Source organism: Pan paniscus, chromosome 14 (genome assembly GCF_029289425.2).
Source record: "Pan paniscus chromosome 14, NHGRI_mPanPan1-v2.0_pri, whole genome shotgun sequence".
In the NCBI taxonomy this organism is placed as follows: Eukaryota; Metazoa; Chordata; class Mammalia; order Primates; family Hominidae; genus Pan; species Pan paniscus.
The window spans coordinates 75934555-75956604 of NC_073263.2; the positions used below are offsets into that span (position 1 = coordinate 75934555).

A 22050-nucleotide genomic window follows, 5' to 3' on the forward strand; every position below is an offset into this window, starting at 1 on the left:
GGGCAGGGGCTTTGTTTTCTTTACTGCTGTGTTCTCAGGGCCTATAACTGTGCTCATAGTAGGTGCTCAATACATAGCGAATGAATATATTGCATGACTCAACATTTAGATCTAGGATGCAACTATTTACCAAGACCTACCCAGTGGCGAGCCCAGCTGTCTGTCATTTTATCTGTTTATCTTAGGAAACATAATAGGCTGGAGTGTACTTGGTGGAGCTATTAATGGACACATCTGAGTAGCGGAGGGAGGCAGAGGCATGAGAAACAAGTAGGGAGTGGCATATTGCATCATCTGGGATGGTATACACACATGTTGGATCTTTACATTGCTAGATGATAAGCCCCTTTAAGGTGCTTGGGTCACACTTAAGGAAGCTTAATAGCAACTTGCCTAAAGTTGTCCATATATTGATATTCAATGACTTTTATTAAATTAATGAATAACTTGATATTGACCTTATAAAGCTACATAGTTGAGAATTACTTAAAATAAGAATATCTATAATGACTTCATTAAAATTACTATTTAGGTTCAGATTTATAAGAAAGTGAACTATTATTATACCATTTCAAAAATTAGGAAATCTTAGTGTTAACTTGAAACATAAGCCAACATAATATTCAATCGGATAAATGATTGATTTATCTAACTATCATAAGACTGTGAGAATTAAATGAGTTTACACATGATATGCATTTAAAACATCTGGGCACGGGGCTGGGTGCGGTGGCTCAAGCTTGTAATCCCAGCACTTTGGGAAACTGAGGCAGGCAGATCACGAGGTCAGGAGTTCAAGACCAGCCTGGCCAAGATGGTGAAACACTGTCTCTACTAAAAATACAAAAATTAGCTGGGCATGGTGGTGGGTGCCTGTAATCCCAGCTACTTAGGAGGCTGAGGCAGAGAATTGCTTGAACCTGGGAGGCAGAGGTTTCAGTGAGCTGAGATTGCCTCACTGCAGTCCAGCCTGGGTGACAGAGTGAGACTCCGTCTCAAAAAAACAAAACAGAACAACAAAACAACAGAAAAACAAAAAAACACAACAACATAATAAGATTCCACTGTTGAGTAACAATTATTATTGCTAGTGGTACAAATAGTAGTAGTAGTAGTTCTATACTACGATCTCTATCTCCCTCTTTCTCTTTCCTTGTGTCATCCTCTCAAATAGAGAGCAAATCTTTTACAGCAGGAACCATGTAATATATTTCTATGCACATGGAAGAGACACAATACAAATATATTGAATAAATAACTAAATAATTCAATTTGAAGATTTCTATCTACAGAAAACAAAAAATAATTATGTTGTTTTTGGAATGATACTGTTACTACTATTTGCAGAGAGGGATGGAGAGGGGAGGAAAAGTGTAGTTTTATGGTGAGGACCCTGGACTTTATCATATGATAGTGCTGGACTTCACTGCTAGTTACTAGCTATGTTTGCGCGGAAAAGTTAATTTAATCTAAGATTTAGCTTCTTTTTCTGTAAAGTAGGAATAACAACAGCTACCTCTCAGGATTGTCTTGAGGACTAAGTGAGAAATGTACAACATGTTACTTGCACATTATTTTGCCAATTCTAGAAATTATTGTAATCACTCAGGAATCCATAGTGGTGTCTTATAAGAGGTACAGAAATTTAACAACCTTAACATATGACATATCTCTTTCTTTCTATTATATTTTATAAAGTTAAGGACATTGACAATAAAATAGGGTAAGTCAGTAAGCATTTCTTCTTCATTCATTTGGAAATGCATTATGCTCTGTTTTGGGACCACTTCTGAATTCTTGTCTTGTATTATTCTGAAGAATTTCACTTGTTTGGCTTGTAACAAATTAGGTTAGGAGTCTGTAAGAGACTGTTTGTCTGATTGTGTTATAGTCCCAGCTGTGTCAGGGACTATTCCTTATGTTGAGCATCATGGTATTGTAAAAGTATGTCTGATTCAACTATGGGCTTCAAGTTCTAAATTTGTGTCCCAGTTTCCCCATTGCCATTAGCAATAGACCCACAGACTGGTTTTGAATCCTCTGAAAAGCCATTTTCCTAGGTGTGAAATGAACATAATCATCTGAGTGTGCTCAACAGCTTATTGTGAGCTGAAAATGGGTTAATGCATGAATAAGAGCTTTGGAAGCTGTCAAGTGCAGCACAATATATGACTAATAAATCAACAATGATTTATTGATACAAAATGAGTGGCTAATTTCATCAATGCCTAAGGCATTTAGAAAGTTACATTTGTGTTGTGTATTCACAATTGCAAGTACCTGAATTAGAATAGATTAAAAAACATGATTGATTTGGGAAAACTACCTTGGAGATACCTTATGTTCTCTTATGTTAAATTTCACACTTAGATTTCATTTTGTGGTTATTCATCACTTTTGGAATTGCTGCTTATTTCATGTTAACATTAAGGAAAAATAACTATTTTGTGGTTTAGGTATAACTCCTACTTGAAGAGTGTGAGAGAATATTTACTACTCGGATGTTTGAGACATACCAAAAAATGCTTTTTGATCCTTTATCAAGAAGATGTAATGACCAAGATCGATAAAGAAAAATGCAATGGTTACTTTACCTGCAACCATCTCAAAGATGCTCTAATGTCATTTCAGAGTGAGTACTTCAAGTGGTAGGGGTAGAGGAATAAGATGTAATTAAATACTTTTTTTTTACTCAGAGATTTTAAAGATTATTACATATGCAGTAAAATTGGTAATTTTTCTCTAGCATCTAAATCCATTACTAAAGACCAAATCCTTTGCTTTAACAAAATGAGAATGAAGACATTGTTGACTGAAAAAAATATAGGGGTAACTGTTAATGGATTTTTAAGGCCTGCATTCTTTTGTATCCTGTGTGTTACTTTAGTTATTAAATTCCTACTCTAGTTCTGTTTTCAGTGAGAGTTCATATATACTGAATGACTTGTCTAACAGTAAAATACAATTTCTTAAAACATTATTTCAATGGGTTTGCTTTTTGTTTGTTGAATTGTTTAAGTTCCTTATAGATTCTGGATATCAGACCTTTGTTGAATGCAAAGTTTGTGAAAATTTTCTCCCATTCTGTATGTTGTCTGTTTACTCTGTTGATAGTTTCTTTTGCTGTGCAGAAGCGCCTTAGTTTAATTAGGTCCTAATTGTCAAATTTTGTTTTTATTGTAATTGCATTTGGGAACTGAGTCATAAATTCTTCACCAAGGCTGATTTCCAGAATGGTATATCCTAGGTTTTCTTCTAAGGATTTTATTGCTTAAGGGCTTACATGTAAGTCTTTAATCCATCTTGTGTTAATTTTTGTATATACTGAAAGGAAGCGGTCCTGTTTCAATCTTCTGCATATGGCTAGCCAATTATCCCTGAACCATTTCTTGAACAGGGAATCCTTTTCCCGCTGTTTGTTACTGTTGACTTTGTTGAAGATCAGGTGGTTGTAGGCGAGTGGTTTTATTTCTGGGTTCTCTTTTCTGTTCTTTTGGTCTATGTGTCTGTTTTTGTGCCAGTAACATGCTGTTTGCTTACTGTAGCCTTGTAGTATAGTTTGAAGTTGGATAATGTGATGTCTCCAGTTTTGTTCTATAACCCTATTAAAAAATGGGCAAAGGGCATGAATAGACACTTCCGAAAAGAAGACATATATGTGGCCCACAAATATATGAGAAAATGCTCATTATCACTAATCATTAGAGAAATGCAAATCAAAACCACAGTGAGATACCATCTCATGCCAGGCAGCATGGCAATTATTAAAAAGTCAAAAAAGAACAGATGCTGGTGAGGCTGTGGGGAAAAAAGAACAATTATACACTACTGGTAAGAATGTAAATTAGTTCAGCCACTGTGAAAAGCAGCGTGGATATTTCTCAAAGGACTTAAAACAGAACTACTATTTGACCCAGCAATCCTACTACTGGGTATACACCCAAAGGAAAATAAATCATTCTACCAAAATGTACATGCACTCATATGTTCACTGAAGCCATATTCACAATAGCAAAGCCATGGAATTAACCAAGATGCCCATCAACAGTGGACTGGATAAAGAAAATGTGGTTCATATACACCATGGAATATGATGCAGCCATAGAAAAGAATGAAATCATGTCCTTTGCAGCAACATGGATACAGCTGGAGGCCATTATCTTAAATGAACTAATATGGGAACAGAAAACCAAATAATGCATGTTCTCACTTATAAGTGGGAGCTAAACATTGACAGCACATGGACACAAGGATGGGAACAATAGACACTGGGGATTGCTTGAAGAAAGAGATTAGAGGGGGGCATGGATTGGAAGGCTAGTTATTGGGTACTATGTTCACTACCTGAATGACAGGCTCATACATACGCTAAGCCCCAGTGAAACACAACTTACCCATGTAACAAACCTGGACATGTAACACCTAAATCTAAAATAAAAGTGGAGGAAAAAAAATTTATTTCAGAGCAGAGTGTCATATACTACTGAGACAGGGAAAAATCCTGAAAAATATCAGCATCTGCATTTCTGGATATGAGGCTTAAAGCATTAATTTCTATGGCAAAAAATATTTTTAATAGACAATTTCAAGCACACACAAAAGACAAAAGTACAATATGAACTTCATTATAGCCATAACCCAGATTCCCGAATTAGCAAGGTTTTGCCATTTGGGCTTCCTCTGTCATTCTTTTCTTCTCTGCCCTCCTCCTTCCTGACCTTTCTTCCTTCCTTTGCTTTACTGAGGAATTTCAAAGCAAATCTCAGATCTCATTCCATTTCACTCCTACGTACTTCAGTATGCATCTATACAACAAGCAAACTTTTTTCTATATAACCTTAATGCCATTATCACATATAATAAATGCAAACGTAATATTTTTGTTATGATTTAGTAATAAGTTCATACTAAACTTCCCAGACTTTCTAAAAATATCTTTTTACGTTTGATATGTTTGAATCAGAATTCAATGTTCACAAACCACATTTGATTGTTTTAGCTCTTTACCTACCTTGATCCTTTTCTCTTCTTTTTTTTTCATGCAATCGACTTACCACTGACACTGGATTAGTTGTTTTCTTGTAGAATTTCCCACAGCTTGGATTTGTTTGATTGCTTCCTTGTGTGTCATTTAATTTGCTCTTTTATCTCCCATAATTTCTATAAATAGAAACCAGCTCTAGACTTTTGAGGAGTCTAGGTGTATATATATTTTTTCAGCTGGAGTACTTAGTAGAAGATTCTGTGGGACTCATATTATACCAGATAAGGAGGAACTAGGTTTTTGATTTTCTACTTTTAACAGAACAGCCAGAATTGTTTATTGGAATGTTTCAATCTACTTTTATATAGTGATTGTATCCACTGATGATTATTGCTGGAATCCATTATCTCATTGAGGCTTGCACGATGGTGGTTTCTAATTGTATTTTTCCTACTACATGTGTTAGCCACAATTTATCTAAAAATATAACTTCCTTACATCATTTAGGACTATTTGGTTGCCCTGAAATACAATTTATAAAGACAAGCAAGATAAATGACTATTTCTTTTTCTTCAAATTGTCAGTGTTCATAGTAACTAATGCCCTAGTTATCTCTAATAGTGATGAGTGGGGCTAATATGGTTTGGGTCTGTGATCTCCCATCCAAATCTCATGTTCAATTGTAATCTCCAATGTTGGAGGTGGGGCCCGGTGGTAAGTAATTGGATCATGTGGGCAGATTTTTCATAAATGGTTTAGTATTGTTCTGTTGGTACTGTCCTCATGATAGTGAGTAAGTGAGTGCTTGTGAGATCTGGTCATTTATAAGTGCATAATACCTTCCCCCTTGCTCTCTTGCTCCTCCTGCTCTGGCCATGTGAGGTGCCTGCTCCCCCTTTACCTATCACCATGATTGTAAGTTTCTGGGGCCTCCTCTGAAGCTAAGCAGATGGCAGCATCATGCTTCCTATAGCCTGCAGAACTGTGAGCCAATTAAACCTCTTTTCCTTATAAATTACCCAGTCTCAGGTATTTTTTCATTCTCTCTTGTCATTATTAAGTCAAAGATTTTGATATATTCACATATGTAAATGAAATGTAGCCATAACTTTAGGTTTACACAAAAAAATTGCAGAGAATTCCCATATACTCCATACACAATTCTCCCTATTATTAACATCTTACATTAATGTGGATCATTTACCACGATTAATGAAACACTATTGATTCATTATTATTAATTAAAATGCATATTTTATTAATATTTCCTTAGTTTTTACCTGATATCCTTTTTCTGTTCTAGGATCCCATCCAGGATACCATAACATTTGGTTGTGATGTCTCTCCTTAAGCTCCCCTGGGCTGTAAGAGTTTTTTAGACTTGTTTTTGATAATCTTAACAGAGTGCTGGTCAGACATTTTGTAAATGTTCCCCAGTGGAATTTGTCTAATATCCTTTTCATGATTATACTGAGATTATGGATTTCTGAGAGGAAGACCAAAGTGGAAAATTCCATTTCATCGCATCATATCAAGGATACATGCAATCAACATAACTGATCACTGTTGATGTCCTTGATCACCTGGTGGATGCAGTGTTTTTTAGATTTCTGCAGTGTAAAGTCACTCTTTTTTTCTGCCTTTCCATATTGTATTCTGTGGAAGGAATTCACCATATGCCATCCACATTTAATGGTAGAGTATTACAAAATTATCTAGAATTCTTTCACATGAGAGATTTGTCTCTATTTTTTGATCATTTATTTCAGTAAAGACTAATGTATTTATTTCATATTTTAGGTTATAATCAATCACGACTTTATCTTATTGCTTAAATAGTTCCAACTTTGACTTTTGGGAGCTCTTTCAGTGAGTTCCTGTGTCTATTTGACATACTCCTATTGCTGTGAATTTTTTTTTGTTTGTTTGTGAACATTGCCTTACCTTCTGGCACTACTAGATGCTCCAGGCTCATCTTATAAAGTTCCTTCCTTAGTTCTGAATAAGCTCTTTCTCTAAGGAGCTCTGGTTCCTTTTTTTTTAGAAAATGGTATTAGAAACCAAGATCTAGATGCTAGATATGTTCATTGCTGCTGGAATTATTGCTTTTAAGCTCTTAATTCATTTTGATTCTCCAATTTTTCTATCTCTGTCCAAAGAAAGCCTCTTTAAGTTGGCTTTAGTGTTATTCTTAAATAATTCCACAGGACTTTCATTGCTTCCTTCTTTTCCTGCCCCAAAAAAAGGCTCCCAGGCTCAGTTGGTATATTTTTTTAGATCTAGAATTAGCTATTGGTCCTATTGTGGGAATTGATATTTAGGCACCAAAATCTAGGGGCCAGTAAAAGAAATTGGGCCAGAATTTATTTTACTGGGTTCTTATTGCTTCTTATAGTGAACATATTTAAGAAATACATATTTTTGAAAAAAAAACACATGTTCATGCTGATTTTTCTAATTTCTTTAATTTTATACTTTTATTTCTTTTCTAACAATGAAATTCTTAGTTTTCAGTGTAAGAGAAATATATGTGTATTGGGTATAGTTAGTATATATAAAAAATTATATATATATAGTATGTCTATACATATGTGTGTATGTATTTTTATATATAATCTTAGGGTATTAGTACCAAAATTACTATCGGTACTATTACAAAGAAACTGAAATTACTTTTGCACCAACCTAATGCTAACAATAAAATTACTAAACAAAGTTTCACATATTTTTACAGCTCTATTTGTCTTCAGAAAATATTCCAATGTGGAGATGTAATCAAATATTGTATTTTAATGTCACGTGATTGTTTTCTTTGTTATATTGTTTTATTAATTTTGTATACAACTACATTTATTTATTTTTACTTATTTTTAGAGAAAGCTCTTTTAAATTTTAAAAATATGTACATTATTTACATGATTCCCAAGCTGAAACTGTGTAGCAAGGTATATCCAAAGAAATCTTTGTATTCCTGTACCCTTCACGTTGTTTCTTCTCTCACGGTATAGGTAACCATTGGTATTTGTTTGTTTTTGGTTTTCCTTCCAACGTTTTCTTTATCAAATTTTCCGCACCTTGCTTTATTTTAACTTAAAAATATATCTCAGCAATTACTCCGTGTAATAAGAAACCTCCTTATTCCTTTTATACATTGTATAATATTTCCTTGTGTGTTGTGTCTATGCCATAATTTATTCAACCAATCCTCTATCGATAGGTATTTGGATTTTCTCCAATCTTTTACCATCACAAATAATGTCTTGATGAATAATCTCGTGCATTTGTCACTCTATATCATTGCTAGTGTGGTTTTTTTCTCTTTTGTAAAGCAGGGATAACAAAAGTACTTTGTAGATTTGTTTAGAGCATAAAATGTGATGTGGTGTATGGTATGTTTGGTGTAATGTCTGGCACATGGTTATTGCAGCTGCAAATATAATTATTATTAAGTGTAAAGTGCTACAATTCCTGTTTTAGGGTATTGTGGAAACACATTAGAGAGATGTTTAATCCCAACTCTGTGTGTGTGTGTGTGTGTGTGTGTGTGTGTGTTGGACACAATGAGTGTGAGTAGGAGTGGGGAAGGTTAGATAGAAACAAATGACACCTCAGCTGAGGCTTGAAGGCGAACAGATTTTTTGGATCAGGGGAGGAGGTTCCATGCAAAAGAAGCATATTGGAAGGTCAGATCAGGAGAAAGAACAGATATTTTTGAGAACTTCAAGAAAAACTTAGGTTATAAAGGAGAGGAATGGTGACTGATGACGTAAAGGTAAGCAAGTGGTTGGTACCGGAGGGATATTTTTTGCTCCTCAAATACTTAATTCTGAAGGTGATGGAGAATTAGTAAAGGATTTTATGCCAAGAAAGGACATGAGAAAATTTTCATTTTACAAAACTCATGCCAGCATTTCCTCTGTCATGCAGGAAATTCAGGCAAGAAATACGAGGAACTAAACTATGGCAGTGACTGTGGACATGGAAAAATTATCCCCAGCTCACTCTTGGGACTCTTTCATCTCTGACTTTAGGACTCCAGCCTCTCCCAGTTCTCCATTTTTCAAAATTTCTTTGCTTATTCTTCCAGCAACTGTCCTTTAAGGAAGTCACTTCCTAAGACTTGATTTGAAGTCTCTTTCTAGCTCTATACTCTTTTGGGGTGCTCTCATTTACTCTCATGGTTTCAAATGTTACCTCTATGCAGTTCACTTGCATATCTGCATCTCTATTTCTAACCTAACTCTTTCTAGAATTCCAGATTCATATATCCAACTGTTAGCTAAACATTTCCAATTGTATTTCCTCTAAACATTTTGAACTTAGCATTTTTCAAACCAACATCATCTCCTCTCCTCCCCTCTCCTCCGGCCACTCCCCCAAACACAAACCTTGTCTTTTTGGTTTCCTTCATCATTACCTGCTTTACATTGTCATTGAAACAAAAGCATTCCTTATATCTTATCCATACACCTCACAGACATCTGTGCCTCAGGTGCTGTCTCATCTGTGGTCTGAGTCTAACTTTTCTATCTATTTCCTCTAACACAGCCTTGGCTCTGGCCTTCATCACTCCTCAGTTGTACTACTAATTTTCATAACTTCAGTGGTTTCTCCTCCTTAATCTTTTCCCTCCCTCTACTTATCTTTTACTACCAGAATGGTGCTTCCAAAATCTGCAATGGATTCTGATTGTCTTCAGAATACAGGCCATGGTCCTGTGGTGAGACATTCGGAACTCTGTGGCTGCCCATCAATCTACCTTCAAACTCTGAGCTGCCACCATACTCCATGAACATCAGGAGGCTCAACAAACATTCCTTGTGTTTTCCTTCAAGCCTCTCCTTGCATGATTCCTTGGGTGACAGTACCATTCTTCCTATTATTTCCTCTCCAAGTCCTCTTTACCTTTCAAGTCCCAGCTCTTACGTCCCCTCCCCAGTGAAGCCCTCTTTGAACCAGTCTCTTACCAGCATTTAGCATAAATTGACCCCTTTCTCCTCTGAACTGCAAATCATTTATAAGAACCTTGACTTTGCCAACTATGGCTATAATTGTCCTCCCTGTACTTGATTGTATATGTGGGTATCCCTTACAAAACTATACATTCATAAAAACCTATCATCATCCCTTATATATGGTGGTGCTCAGAGTATCATCTGGAATTATTTAAATACAATCTCTTGTAATTCATTATCTTTAGGTCAAGAAGGTACAATCAGCATAATGAAATTGGTTAAATTCTGACAATTATGACCAAACATTTTAACACATTGTACTGAGTACTTAGTAGGAATCAAGCAACATGCCCAATGCTTTATAGATTTCATTTTCTTATTCATCCTGACTACCCTATGAGATAGTTTCTGCTATCATGTCCACTTTATCAAAGGGGAAATTAAGATTTAGGGACACTAATTAAATTGCCAACATCATAAATCAGTAAAAGGAAGAAGTAGCATTCAAACCCAGCTGAAAAAGGCCTGTGCCTTAGACACATCAGATGCTTTCCTGCTCCAACATTGTCAAATGGAAGAACTGGTGCATAGTGTGAGTTCAGAAAGTCATTAAATGTCAGTAACCTGGTATGAGTTTGATGGGATTCAAAACATAGTACACCAAAATATGGCACCTCAGCATTTGAGAAAACAGTAGAAGCAGGAATATTATTCTCATCTTCCCTGTCCCTTCTCCCCTGAAACAGGTCATAAGACCCTTATTCTAGAGGTGCCCTTCCTATACCTGGAAGACAAAGGGACACAAATAACACACAAGAACACAGGGACACAGATAATAATGTGAACAAATAGGCCTTGCTAAGTACCCCCAGTTTATTACCGTTGGATCATACCCCCTTTGTTCAATCACACTTCTCCATGACTATCCATTTCTTCATCAAAACTGGCATTAAGCGGCTAGGCACGGTGGCTCATACCTGTAATCCCAGCACTTTGGGATGCTGAGGCAGGCAGATCACTTGAGGCCAAGAGCTTGAGACCAGCCTTGCCAACCTGATCAAACCCCATCTCAACTAAAAATACAAAAATTAGCCGGGATCGGTGGGGCATGCCTGTAGTCCTAGCTACTTGAGAGGCTCACACAGGAGAATCGTTTGGCCCCAGGAGGCGGAGGTTGCAGTGAGCCGAGATCGCACCACTGCACTCCAGCCTGGGTGACGGAGTGAGACTCTGTCTCAAAAAACAAAACAAAACACCAAAACTGGCATTAAAAATACACAGTTTTTCCTATTTGTGTATTCAATTCTTATGGTTTCCATGTCACATAGAACTTATATTAAATAATTTTGTATAATTTTTCTCTCATTAAGCTGTCTTTTGTTATAGGGATTTCAACCATGAACTTGGTGATGAGCCAGAGAAGGTAACTTTTCATCCCCTACAAGACCTGTAAGTCCAAAACAAAATTTTGTGCATTTTCTGGCTAAGGACAATAATTCCTGTGTGGGAATATTAAAGACAAGTCTAGGAATACCATAAAATGATAAAAAAGTCAAATTTGGAAGAAAAGTTAGACAATTTGTTTATAAAGAAATATTCTGAATTTCCGAGGGATTTCCTGTTACTTTTAAAATTTACATTTTCTGAGATACTGTTCATATAATACTTAAAGAAGATGGAGTAGTAGCCCCAAGAGAGAAACTCCACAGACTTTAAATGTTGGTGCATTTATTCAGCAAACATATTAATAAATATCCATTCTGTACTAGGTGCTGTAAGAAGATACAAAGTGGGATCAAATGTCTACATATTGCTTATAATCTAACAGCGGGGATAAGAAATATACTCAGCAGGTTACAAGAGCTAGTGATAACTCATCACTGCCTTAGAAGGGTTTCAGTTCCAGCTGCAATTTCCATAGGAATTCTATGGAGAGAGAGAAAAGTCTCTATGTTACAGGGTATAAATAGATTTTTACTGAAGACAGCAACTGGTGGCAAAGTTATAGAAATACAGTTTTGCCAGGATCAGACTTACATCTCAAATAATTACTTTAAATCTCTTGAAAAAAAAATCATTTTGTAAACTTCAGTGTCAGTCAGTCAAATAATCAATATGTCCAGTTTGGTTAGAATTGTATAAGAAAGTCATACATTTTTAAAACATTTCCTCTATTCCGATAAATTACAAATGATGAGGTCTGCCAATAAGAAGCATCTAATTATGTTCAAAACAAAAACCTTAACTTGATCTGGTTTGCAAGTACTTTCTGAGGTAGTATGGATACTGCCTGGTGTTCAATAAAAGGAACATACTGTCTTGTTGAACTGAGAGCAATTTTGTGTTCCGCCTTCTACCCTGCCAAGAACTAGCTGTTCTTGAGACTTAGCACAAGTCCTTCAATCTCTTTTTTTAAGCCTAGTAGCTAGGTGATCTTTAAAATCTCCTCTGTCAGTCAAATTATTTCATTTAATATCACCTTATTTAAGCCCATGCTAACAAAAAAATAGTGAAGAGTTCTCTAATTTGTGCAAGTCTATATAAAAGCTAATCATTGTGTGACAAAAAGAAATAAAATGCTTCCATTCTTAAAGTCAGACCATACCTTCCTGTGGCTAATTTGGGCTTTGGGCAGCCATAAGAATAGGCCTGCTTATGCCTTCAATCCCAGCACTTTGGGTGGTCAAGGCGGGAGGATTACTTGAGGCCAGGAGTTTGAGACCAGCTTGGGCTACATAGCAAGCATAGTGAGACCTTGTCTCTACAAAAAAAATAACAAAAAAAAGAGCCCATCATAATGTAGTCCCAGCCACTTGGGAGGCTGAGGTGGGAGGATCACTTGAGCTCAGGAGTTTGAGGCTGCAGTGAGCTATGATCATGCTAATGTGTTCCAACTTGGGCAATAAAGCAAGAATCTGTCTCTAAAAAAAAAAGAAAAGAAAAGAAAAAGAAAAGAGCTTTATTTCAGAAATGAATAAATAGAACAGAATTTATTCATCTAACAAATATTTATTGAGCACTTACTATGTACCAGACACCATGTCAGGTGCTGAGGAACACGGTAGTGCACAAAGTCTCTGCCCTTGGCGAGCTTCTAGTCTAGAGGAGGGAAGTTAAGTAAATGAATGTATTAGGATGCTGCAGTGGGGCTTTTATGTCCTTGTGTCTTGTCTCAAAGGTGATAAGGACATAAGAACTGCCAAGTAACTCTATATCCCTAAGGAAGGACACGTAGCAGATGCCAAGGGTAAACACTTCCAGCCTATAAAACGGTGGAAATTTGAGACAGAGCAAGAGCAAGAGCCAGAATGAGAGTGTGTACATGAAGAGAAAGGGAGAATGAGAATCCCTAGGAAAAAGTTTTCAGGAGCTTTAAGAGAGCCAACTGGAAGGCTTGACAAACGTGTTCTGGAAGTGGAGGACTACTGTTGCCTCCTGCCAACAGACTAGTGGTAGGGGTACCCCCGCCTGGTATCAAAGAAAAATGGCGGTCCTGGAAGAAGATTTGCAACCAAGGTGCTGGATAAGAGAGAGAGAGTTTCCTTGTGGGCCCAGTGGCGACAGAGCCCAAGCACACTGCCTGGAAGAACAGAAGGACCTCCAAGAGGCGTGAGTGAGGTGGGTTGCTGGATGCCCACAGGCTGAGGGAGGAAAGCCTAAAGACAGCGCGAGGAGTGGCACAATCTACCTTAGAAAGGCACAGAGAGAGTTCCGCTTCTTCCTCCCCGCTAACAAACAAACCCCAAACCCACAAGAAAGCATCCGGAAAGCAAGGGATGATTGTACCGTGCTCTCTGTTTAGAAGGACTCAAGAGCATATCATGACTGCATCTGCACCCTAAGCATGTGCTCTTTGCCCACAAACTATCTTCCGCTTCTTTCATGCTGGCTGGTGAGGGTCCAGGAACTTGAGTTAGAACATGCTGGAGCAAGCTGGACACGCTGAGCTCTGCACTCAAGGCTTCCTTGCCTGCATCAGACCTGAGCTGCAGACAGCTTTAACTTGAAGGATCTTACAAATTGTACTTATTTCATTGGTCTAGCTATTTTCAAATCTGAAATGAGACTCTTCTAGTGAGGGGGCCAGAAAAGCTATGGGACTTGCCCATGATCCAAGAGGAAAAATACACAGAGAGAAGGCTTAGAACGACTATCTGTGAAACAATACAGTTGCTTCATGAGCATAAATCTTGTTCATTTAACAAAGATTGTCTCACATTAGTCACACAGACACACACTTCCATTATAAAAGATCAAAAGGCATTATAGTGAAAATGTAATAATACATAAAAATGGGGGCTTAGGCCAGACATGCAGACCACTGCTTTAAGAAACTGAATGTAATGAAGAAACTGAACATGGCTTTTCTTTCTCTTTCCCCTACCCCATCACTTCCTGTTCTCTATTGCCTCATTTATTTCTATCATTTCCAGCACTTGGGGACATTTTTAGTTTAGTTTGATTACATTCAGTCCCACGGTGAGGCTGTGTAGAGATAAATATATCTGTAAGTCAGAAATATCGCAAACCCGAAGACGAATAATCGCATTGCCTTGTCATGTTTCTTTTAGTCAGAAAGTAGTGTCTGAAAACTAAAGAATTACTCTTAATATACAGTTCTCTTCTAGGGACAGTATTTGATGTTAGATCTTTGGTAACGTTGTTTTGTGGGAAGGGATCTTTATCTTATGTATCACCTTCAAAGGAGAATAAATAAGAATGAGCAAGTTGAAGAAAACTCAAGGTGAGAGGTTTCTTTTTCAATAACATTAAGTAGAAAATGACAGCATATAGATACCAGTGTGTCTTCTTGTGGGTTTTGAAAAATTTAGAGTATTACAACAGGCATTTAATTGCCAAAATATATACAACTTTGATGCTCAACAATGATTATGTTTATAATATTTACTAGAACCTTCAAGTGCCCTCTCAGATTGATCTTCTGCATTTATTCATCTTTTCTCACTTCCTCCAACCTCTGACAGTCATTGGAAGAGGTGTCTATCCTTGTGATCAAGGTCATTACCTCCCATGGCCTTAGGACTCCTTGATGACCTTTGCTCTATGGATAATTTCCTCTCTGTTCTACAGACTCATTCTCTCTCTTATGGCTTGTGCTCAGCCTGTTAAAAAAAAGATTAAATCTCCGTGGGTCCTAATATTAGAACAAAAAACTTCCTTGACTTTGCATCTCTGTGTACCTACTATCTAACCATCCCTGTGTTAGCAATCATTTCCTAGCAGTCAAATTCAACAGACAATTTTCAGTTCATATTTTACTTATGACAATAGCAGTTATAATAACAACCCCCCAAAATTTTAGAACCTTGGCAGAATAATTTATTTCTTGCTCACATCATAGTCTGACATGGGTGTTTTTTAGGTGAGGATGGCTTTCCTCTGTGTGATGACTCAGGGACCCTCTCTCTTTCCTTATTGTTGCTCTGTCATGAGTTAGATCTTGTAGTCCTCTGCTTCCAGCTCTTAGAAATGGAATAAGAGGACAGAGGTGGCATACCTCTCTTTCAATTGCCTTGGTACTCACATTCTATTGATTGAAACTAGTAAAATGGCACCACCAAAATACACATGAGGCTGGGGAATGTATTTCTTGCTGGGTCAGTGGCAACTTTTTACTAAAGAAGGAGAAGCATAAATTTTCAATGAAGAAGTGGCTGTTGGCCGCTATCTATTCTTGAAACTGTCTACCCTTTTACATCATTTTACAGAACTCTTTCCTGTCTCTCCTTTTACCTTTCTGACAATGCAGCATCTTCTTTCTATTCCTTCCTCTCACACTTCACTGCGTGTCAGAACTCTCTATGATTTCCACCCTATTCTGCCCTCTCCGCACAAGCTTTTATAGATTCAACTAAAATCTGCATACTGATTGCTCACAAATTTCTATCTCCAGCCAACTTCTCCCTGGAACTTCAAACTATGTATTAAATATTTTTTTTGGACACATCTGCTGGAAAACCAATAGTCTCCTTGAATTTGCTGTGTCTGAAACTAAACTCTTTATCTTATCTCACTCTCATCTTCAAATGGAATCCTGCTTCTGCATTAACTAGTTAATAACGTTACCATATATTTAGTCAACCAATATAGAAATCTGGGAGTCATCCTAAAATACTGTTTGTTTTTCACAATTCTCTCCCTTCCTATGCCCCACTTCCCATTAAAAATCAACCTCTAAATAGCATTCTTTTGAAGTATTTTACAAACTATTTCATCCACTGTTTCAAGAACCTTATTTTATGTTAATAAAATGGTTATTATATTCCTCTTTATGATACAAAAGCAGATGCATATACTGTGATGGTAAATTTTAGGGGTCAACTTGACTGGATCATGGGATTCCCAGATAGCTGGTAAAGCACTATTTCTGGGTGTGTCTGTAAGGGTATTTCTGGAAGAGATCAGCACTGATTCAGTAGACTGAGTAAGGAAGATCTGTCCTCACCCAGTGAGGGTAGGCACCATCCCATTGGCTAAGGCCCAGATAGGACTAAAGGAGGAAAGGCAAATTCTTTCTCTTTGTTCCTCTCTCTCTCAACCTCTCTCTCTCCTGGAGCTGGGACACCCCTCTTCTCCTGCCCTTTGACACCAGAACTCCAGGTTCTTTGGCTTTTGAACTTTACTTGCACCAGCACCCCACCCAGCCCCTCGGCCCTTCAGCCTCAGACCGAGAATTACACCATTGGCTTCCCTAATTCTGAGACTTTCGGACATGGACTGAGCCACGCTAATGTCTTCCCTGGTTCTTCAGCTTGCAGATAGCTTGTCATGAGTCTCTCATAATTCTCCTAATAAACCCCTTTCATAGATGTATGTGTACATGTATATCTATATCTCGATTTATATCTGTAATTGTATCTCTATATTGTATCTCTATATATCTCCTATTGGTTCTATCTTTCGGGAGAACCCTAATACATAGACAATATTGTTTAAAAGCATTTTAAAAGACAACAAATTGGCTAGTGTTTGAAAATTTGAAAAATAAAGATTAGTTAAATGAGAAATTAACTAATTAACTAATGTTAAATAAGAAATTGGCTCATAAGATTATCGAGGCTGAGAAATCCCATCATCTGCAGCCAGTGAGCTGGAGACCCAGGAGACTCAATGATACAATTCCAGTCCCACTCTAAAGGCCTGAGAACCAGGGCAGCTGATGGTATAAATTTCAGTCCAACTCTGAGTCTGAAAGGTAGGAGAACAATATGCCAGCTTAAAGACAATAATGCAGAGATAAGTGAAATCTCCCTTACCCAAATTTTTGTTTGATTTAGGCCTCCAGTGGATTGGCTGAGGCCTGCCATCCAATTTTCCCCATGGGAAAGGTAATCTGCTTCTTTTAGTCTGTTGGTTCAGATGTTAATCATATTTAGAAACACCCTCACAGACACATCCGGAATAATGTTCAATCAAATATCTAGGCACCCCATGGCCCAGTCAATTTGACACATAAAATTATTACACTAATATATTGTGAACCTTTTCCATATTATTAAGTATTTATCAAAGCTATGATTTTGTTCCTTGTATAATCTTAAATTTTATAGATATATTATTAATCATTTAAAAATCCCCCATTGCTTGATATAAAATTGTTATAAATTTTTACCAACAGAAAAATGTAGCAAACATCTTTGTATTCATATCTTATATCTTTGCTTCCATATCTATCTATAGTGGTATGTTGTGGAATTGTCTGTCTGCTCCTCTTTGCTTCCTTTCAGAAACTCCCCCTCCCCAACTTAGTGTGTCTCTGATGGGGCAATTTAGCCTAATGCACCACCCCCACCCAACCAACACCACCACCGGAGTGGTAACCAGATCAAGTTAGACAGTCAGAATAACCCATTCTCATCTCTCAGGGATGGTTCAATGATGGGCATGGGTACCACACCCGGTGACATGGAGTGCTCCCTGAGACTTTGTCGATGGAACCGTCATGGAAGACGGATTTATTACGTTGGGATTGCTGAACTGTGAGGATGTGATGCACATCCTTAGCCTTGGAGATAAAATGTTTCCATGGAATGAGGTGAACGTACAGAGAAAGGAAAAGTTAAGAGATGCAGAGAAATACAGACTTCCCTGTAACGTTATTGATCCCTTATTCATTGTTGCCTATAGAAAATTTATTCTTGGAATTCTCAATTACTTAGAGTAATAAGTCCCATTTGTGTGTAGATTATTGTGAATTGTAGATCTCTCATTTTCAATTGAAGGGGACAGGTTTTTAGAAATTAGATTACTTAGACATAGGTAATGAACACTGATTAAATAATTTTATCGGATTACTTTTTAAAAACATTGTATTAATTTATATTTTTAATCAGCAGTTTATTAAAAGTAATAATAAAACAAAAATAGAAAAATAATAGAAATGATAACATAGCATTAGGAACAAATATTTAATTAAGTACTATTATATACCAGGCACTAAACCCAGGGTTATCTTTGCCAGGGAGTAAATCATACATATGTTTGCTTTCCATTCATATATATACTCATTGTTTACTAAGGGCACATTGAAATAGACATTAATAAAATGGGCCAAGAGTCTTAAATATAGAGAATAAATCATATACGCTGCAATTTATTGTGTATGCCTTTGTTTTTCTTTTAAACCTTTAAAATAAAAATAGCTGGCTTAGCCGTTGTATGCTAAAGAAAATAAATGTACAACAAATAAAACCCAATGTTTTTGGAAAGGTAATGCTATTTGTCATAACATGTAAATCTCTGTGACCTATTACTACAGAGACTACACTTATTATTCAAGCTGGAGCAATTGTAAGAATGAAAGGGAGAGCTCTTAATAAATACACTGGGATAAGCAGTATAAACTGAAACTGTTCTGTGCATAGTGGGACATATAGTCACTTGATTTCATACAATGTCTATTTTTTACTTAAATAAAGAGATGCTGTTGCATTGGCAGACATTTTGAACTCTGACCCACACAATTATTTGTGGGTCCAGAGACTTTCATCTCTGACATGTGGCTTCTAAGGGTACACTGGGTTTTGCCTTTGGGGAGGATTTATGGATCATGCCTGGAAATGAGGCAATCATATTCACCCACATTCTGTTGGCAAGAAATCAGTCATTTGGCCACATCTAAATACAATGGTGGCTTCAAATTGTAGTCCATTTAAATAGCCAGGAGGAAAGGGAAAATGGTTCAGTAATAGCCAGCCAGTATTTTTCCATAGCTTAAAAATAGAACATTTTAAATAATCTTTGTATGTTTACAGAAACATGCAAAAAATTGGATCCAGAAGAAATACAACTGTAGGTTGATATTATATTTTATCTCTCGAACATTGCTATTCTGATATTTCTAAACTAGCCCTGAAAGAGATTCAGTTAAAATATGTAAGACAGAATTTATCTCCTATTAGATTACACTGTTCAAAAATTCTGTCACATCTAATTTTTATCAGAACCCATGTGCCTAATCCCATTTTATTTCAACAACCCTATATAATATAAAGAGCACAAGATTCCTAGTCAGAAAGACCTGAGTCACAATCCTGATTGCTGTTTATTTGATGAAGGATCTTGAAGAAGCTACTTAACCTTTTTAAGCCTCAGTTTCCTGTCCTGTAAAATGGAAGCAAATGCCTATCTCAGAAGGTTGTGAGAATTAATTAAGATGAGTACTTAACATGCCAAGTTTAATGCTTTCCCCATAACAGATGGTCAATAAGACTGATCCCTTTCTCCTAGAGTAGTTAACTTCTGTGGGATTAAATAATTGCTACTCCAAACAACTGTCCCCTCTCTCTAATTAATAAAGCATGTCAACTGGAAAGACTTCATTTTAATCTGAAGTGCAGACATTTTGTAGTTGCTAAAATGTTTACAAAAGTTACTCTTCTTCAAAGACAATTTAAAAATAATTTAGTGTAACAAATCCTATTCTCCCCACCTCTCTAATTTTGTATGATGACTTCACACATTGAGTTCATTGTTCAAAAGATTTCTGAGGTGTTATGAGTGCAGAAAGGCACAAACTAATTTTCATGCCATAATAAATTTAATTTTTTATCAAAGGAATGGAGAGATTTTTTTTTTTTTTCAGAAATAACGGTGCCTTAAAAGATAGTTGAGACTAGGGAAGAATGATGTGGAAATAGAAGGTGAGCTCTCAGAACCTGACAGTACACCAGCGCAAGTTCATGCTCTAACAATTGGTGTGTGTCACAAACTAGGTGATTCTTCAGGAGACTAAAGGTTGAACATAATCCTAGCAATCTTCGTGTCTAAGTAGGCTCTTCAGCAATATCTTTGTTTTGGGGCTTTGGTAACACATACAGTCTACTTGAGTTTTAAGGCTGCTTTTTACCAATGTCTCAAAAGAATTTGAAAGCCTAACAGAATTTAATACTAGCTACTAAAATCAGAGCAGGCTGTCACAGAGAGTTTAAAATTTTTTTTCTGAAAAGTAAGAACATTTTGGTTTTCTGAGACCTTGAGTGGAATGACCTGAGTGCATATCTAAGTGACTTTCAAAAATGTAGTTATTACCAAGTCTTGCCTATAAAAATCCACTTAAAAAGAAAGAGAGAGAGAGAGAGACAGGGTGCTCTGTCGTCCAGGCTGGAGTGCAGTGGCACAATCCTAGCTCACTGCAACCTCGACCTCCTAGGTTCAAGCAATCCTTCCACCTCAGCCTCCTAGTAGCTAGGACTACAGGTGGAGCCCACCATGCCCCTCTAATTTTTATTTATTTTTTTTAATAGAGATTGGGGTTTTGCTGTGTCACCCAGGCTGGTCTCGAACTGCTGACCTCAAAGCAATCCTCCTACCTCAGCCTCTTAAAGTTCTGGGATTACAGGTGTAAGCTACCACGCCTGGCCAAGAGCCCACTGTTTTAAGTCTACAAGTGGTGTTAAATTATTTCTCTGCATAAAGGATTTATAACAAAATTAAAGGACTAACTTCATTCCAGGTTATGTTTGGTTGCTTAATAACATTTGGGAAGGGAAGAATCCACTTGTAGCTAAGAAAATATAGGTAAACCCATGAAGAATTCTGCCTCTATTTTCATATTTAACCACCTGCCTTATCATCCCAGATATTCCCTGTTTGGCCATGACCCTCATTGTGTCCCTTTTCTTGATGGCTTTAATTCCCATGAGTCTCTAACTGCCACATACTAGTCTTTATTGCACCTCATTTATTCAGGGTTCCAGATGCAGACTATATTTTCTGATAGATGAATCTTGGCCAAGTGTTAATGAGCAAGGACTAGAAAGATGATTTTTGGTAATACATTCATTTTAGCTGAGACGTTTAGACAAATTTACTCTGCGCTTGTTTTCTAAAACATAAATGGCTGGCATTTTAGGCTTGCATAGAGCTGATTTTAATGACACTTAAATATAGGGTGGACCATCGTTATCAGCAACCCTGTGTTCCTTTGTGGCAAGAAAAAAGGTTGGACCAAATTGATTAGTCTGGTGGCTCTTTATTAATATTTTGAAGTAATGTCTGTAAAATAAATTGTGGTGCGGTGCCATGTGCCTCCAGGGACCTCTAACACATTTTTAGTGCTTGTTAAATTCAAAGTGATGCTGAAATTATAGCAAAGTAATAACAAACTGACCAAAGTTTAATAGCAAACTTTCATTTTCTGCATCAAGCATTTGCTGAATACAGACCTAGAAATTTAAATCTGGCCTTCTCCGGAGATGAGCAGTTCTCATGAACAGACCAAGAAATTCGCCTGTAGGCCTTCAAAGAGTTCACTTCAAGGTCTCCTTTCACTAGGGCAGATGATTTAGCAGGAAGGATGGGCTGCAGAAATGTTGTCTTTTCCAATTTCACACTTTTCTTTCCTCAGTCTTAGCTTATAAAGATCTAATTTTCCCTCCTTTTTGCATCATTTTTCATATCTTGACACAGGGCACCTCTCATATTTCTGCTCAGATCAAGGGCAGAGCTAGGCAGATCAAGGTATAATAAGTTTTAGCTAAATGTTTATGCCAGTTTTGAAAATTTACAGCTTGCATGGAACACTTGCAGAGGTCATAGAAAAAAATTATTTTTTTCTTACTTAAATTACTTTAATTTAGTCTAACAAA

At 36.8% G+C, this 22050-nt stretch overlaps 1 long non-coding RNA gene across 1 annotated transcript in view; it reads left to right on the top strand.

The window, feature by feature from the left end:
* LOC117975620 (uncharacterized) overlaps nt 1-22050 on the top strand; it is a 121445-nt gene that overhangs the window by 66348 nt on the left and 33047 nt on the right. The window contains exon 2 of the long non-coding RNA XR_008620649.2: nt 11327-11389. This is a non-coding gene — a long non-coding RNA (uncharacterized LOC117975620). The remainder of the gene's footprint in view (nt 1-11326; nt 11390-22050) is intronic.